General features: G+C 34.1%; 1 long non-coding RNA gene across 1 annotated transcript; it reads left to right on the forward strand.

The window, feature by feature from the left end:
• The first annotated feature begins 322 nt into the window (after positions 1-322).
• On the forward strand, positions 323-2976 carry LOC136826510 (uncharacterized). The gene is made up of 3 exons (XR_010849639.1): positions 323-466; positions 2338-2421; positions 2783-2976. It is a non-coding gene; the product is annotated as an uncharacterized lncRNA (long non-coding RNA).
• The last annotated feature ends 1166 nt before the right edge of the window (positions 2977-4142 follow it).

Below are 4142 nucleotides of genomic sequence, written 5' to 3' on the forward strand. Positions count from 1 at the left end.
AATTTTATTTTATTTGTCGTTGGGAGCATTTGATATTATTGATTTTGCTTTCCACTTGTAGATGGATAAACTATAGCTTTGAGTTGCCGTTAAGACCAAAAAGTTATTGCTAATGTTATCATGATTTAGTGTACTGTTGTGATTGTGTTAGTGTACTGTTGTGATTGTGTTAGTGTACTGTTGTGTGATTTGTAAACTGTTATTATGTATTGTGTTCTCGGATCATTATTATAGTGTTAGTGTGTTCTCTGTTATCGGGTGATTGTATTAGTGTACTATTATCGGGATCATTAACTTATGTGATAGTGTTAGTGTACTGATTATGTGCTCATAAATGTTATCTAAACGACTGTTTAATGATTTAATTTTTTTTCAGATGTGGTTGAAATACTGTACTAGTGTTAAATATCAAGTCTGCATGATGACGTTGGCCACCTAAGTAACTGTTGGAAATTAGTAAAGAGAGGTAAAGTAAAAACTACAAGTTGTGTAATTAGGATGTTAAATAGTTTTGCTATATTTTAATGATGTAAAGGGAGTTACTAGTTAAAAATAGCTTAATTTTAATCTGTAAAGGGAGTTACTAGTTAAATTTGGCATAATCAGGAAGGCTTCTTAAGTTGACTATTAATGTGCAAATAGTCTTTGTATATTAGCAAGAATATTTTATTTTTGTAAATATAATGCAGCAAAACTTTTCTTCGTAGCCATTAAAGTTTTTTTTGTGAAGATATTACAATGAAACTTTAAATTTAACTGACTGAAATTTCGTAGCCCTTCGTTTATAGTTTTAAGTTTTATCTAAATTGGGACCACCTTTGTTAGGGTGGCGGTGCTGCTTTAGCAAAGGTGGTCCAAGGACTATACATGGTAGAGATGTCTACCATGTATAGGACCGATTTTGTAACTTAATCCTAGCTTCCTTTCAGGTTTTTAGAAAGTTAATATGCTTTATTCAAGGCTTCTTTTTTTGAGGTTCAATTGTGCCTCGTTCGAGGGTTAAGCCTTTTGTGGCTTCTAGAGCTTTAGGTTAAGCTTTCGTGGGAAGGTTCTATTTCTATTTAGGTTTAATGTTACTTTTTTTGGTGCCATTTGTTTGGTCAGTGGTGTCAGTATTTTAGTGGTATGTGGTTAACGGATTTTTAGTTTATGGTGGTGGTCCATGCTGAATCGAGTGGGTAAACAGGATTTAGTGCGAGTGGATGGAAAGGTTCTGAACATGAAAGTTTCAACTTCCGCTACCCGTTGATACAATCAGACTCCTTATGGGGCGCGAGGAATTTTATTTTACTGGATTTAGTTGCATGAGGTTGTTTGGGCTAAATGCATTGAGGGCGAGCTGGTAAGTGGGCAGAGTTAGCTTGATTCAGGGATTGAGTTTTCAGAATGGCTGTAACTTTGTCAGGAGACAATAAATTCCTTGTATCCTAGCTATTTAAACTGGGAGATGTCTTGAAAGTGGAGAACTGAAGTTTTCAGGCTCTCCATATATTGGTTATTAGGGTATTTAAGTTCTAATCTAGTTAAACTGGTTTTCGCATCGGTTGATAGTAGTAATTTGAGGTATCGTGCTTTAAATGCGCTTTCGGTATGAACTATAAAGTATATTGCTGTGGATTAATACTTTGCTGTGGATTAATACTAAGCGTGTGGAATTCAGCTTTACGAAGAACACGCCAAGCAAGTGGATGATGATTCTAAGGGATACGGACAGGGCTCCCACTTTAAGGGAATTTTCACTAGATTTGGGACTTTTGAGGAGCTTCGGGAATAATTTGGGGTTTCTGAAAATCTAGGGAATCTTTTAGACTATCAGCCACTATTATAAACTTTTTAAATTCCAAATAAAAACTCATGATTATTTTTTATTATTATTGTAACTTTTATTATAGCATAACTTTCACTTAATTGGCAACTGTCAAGATACCAGACTCATTTCGTTTTCAAGTATGCAATTGCTCCAACACTAAGTATATTAAAAAACAAATCTACATTTGCTTATTTAAGTCCTTTTTTATAGACCTGCATTTTACTGTTAAAATCTTAGAGTAAACATTTTTGTGGAATAGAATTTAGTATATCTGATTTTTGTCATTCAATGGATATTAACAAAGTTATTTCGGGAATTTTGAACTTTTTTAGGGAATTTTGAACAGCTGCCTAGGGAAATACTGTTGAAGCATAGTGGGAGCCCTGGATACGGAGTACAGTGTCTTGTGCGCTATCTAGCTGTGTGGAAGGTGGAGGATGTGCACCCCATAGCTTTTTTTTTTTTTTTTAGCTGGACTTAAATATTGTCTGGTTTCGAAATCTTGGATTTGCTCTGGATATTCTCAGGTGGCAGTAGTTTGGTGGGAATTGGCGAAGCATGTAGGTGGTCTTTGTCTATGGCGACGACCAGCTTTTAAAGTATGTTTAAAGGTGAGATTTTTTTTCTATTAAAAGAAATTTAGGTTAACTATTAAACCTATATAACTTAAAATTTTTTACACTGATATGCCTGAAGTGTTCTTCACACTCCATTTATGTAATTATTTAAAAAAAACTTAACGGTGAATAGTGTTCGATGTTAAGATTAACTAGACAAAATCTAACTCTTAATGTTTTAAATGTTCTCTAAACTTGAGTAGGCCAAATGTTAGAACTTTAAATTCTAGTATTTCAGAGTTTAGCATAACAAAAGTAGACATAATACAGTTTTGAATAGTACTATGAAAGTTTCTTTAATCCAAATTAAAAATCCAGTGTTGCCGTAGTTTATCTAATATATCCTATTCAACAGAATGCTGCAAGTCTTAACAAGCCTACGTACTTCGGCACAGTGAGTTTCTGCGTAATTTCCTGATCGACTACTCAGTCCTATGGAGCAGATGCAGCGATATTGGCAGCCTGAATGTTGTAGGTTTTGATATTTCAGTATATACCTTACAATAAATACATAATATACCTTACAATAATACAGAAAATATAACCTTCCTTTATGGTTTTACTTTCATTTTTAATTTGGTTTACATAGTCTTCAAATTTACCTTAATACAAGGCAATTTTCTTCTGTAGAATAATTTTCCCCAAGTTTTATTGTTTTGGTATCAGGTTTAAAGTGATTATTTTAGTTGAAAAATTATTTTTTTCTGAAATTTTTTCCCCTAGAATTTTATTAAAGTTTTGATATCAGGTTGTTTAACGAGTGGTTTTTAGTTGAAAAATCTGGAATAATTTTTTCCCCTAGTATTTTATTCAGTTTTGATGTCGGGTTGTTTAACGAGTGATTATTTTAGTTGAAAAATCTATTTTCGATCTGGAATTGCCATAAAGCCTCGATATGCGGGAGGAAAGATAATTGTATGCAAAAATTGTAGTTAACAATATAGCTTAAAGCCATAAATGAGTATTGCATAAGGCTATACATTTTGAAAACTGACAAACTTGACAGTTGCTACTCTCACGTAGCACTTAACATTGCTAGTCAATGCTTTTAAGTCTGTAGTACTAGGATCACTGAAGGTGTATCATGCTACAAAAATTTAGAAAATGTACAAAGTGAAACACTTAATGGGACAATGTCAGAGGTATATAGACGAAACATGATGAATTAGAACCTAGTCCCGTCCACACGAGCATGCACTTGATAGTAAATTGACAATGTAACACAAGGTCAAAGGTATATAAAGGACAATGCATGTGAAGTTAGGACGGAAATCAGACCTTCCACACTAATATGCAATTCTGGTAGACTGTCAGTGGACAGAATGTTACATTGTCCACGTGGTCGTTACAGAATGTTACATTGTCCACGTGGTCGTTCCTAGGTAGTCTGTAGTCTGGCCAGAGGAGTTGCGATGGTACGGTAAATGCAGCATGGCATGAAGCCAGTAAAATAAAGCGCGTGGAACTGTGCCGTACTGGTAGGGCTGTGTATGATGAACACTGGCATAAGGGGTTTCGTGAATAAGGTGTCTAACGGATAGGAGCTAGGTAAAAAAAAAAAAAACGATATAGTAAGTTGCTGTAGCTACAAAATACTTTAATACGAAAATGATTAAAGTAATTGTTGAATAGTCCAATATATCCCATACATCAAAGTTTTATAAAATACCCATTCACGAGCCATTTTGAGTAACTCCATTTTTCTTGACTGAATT

The sequence above is a fragment of the Macrobrachium rosenbergii genome, chromosome 41 (assembly GCF_040412425.1).
Source record: "Macrobrachium rosenbergii isolate ZJJX-2024 chromosome 41, ASM4041242v1, whole genome shotgun sequence".
Lineage (NCBI taxonomy): Eukaryota > Metazoa > Arthropoda > Malacostraca > Decapoda > Palaemonidae > Macrobrachium > Macrobrachium rosenbergii.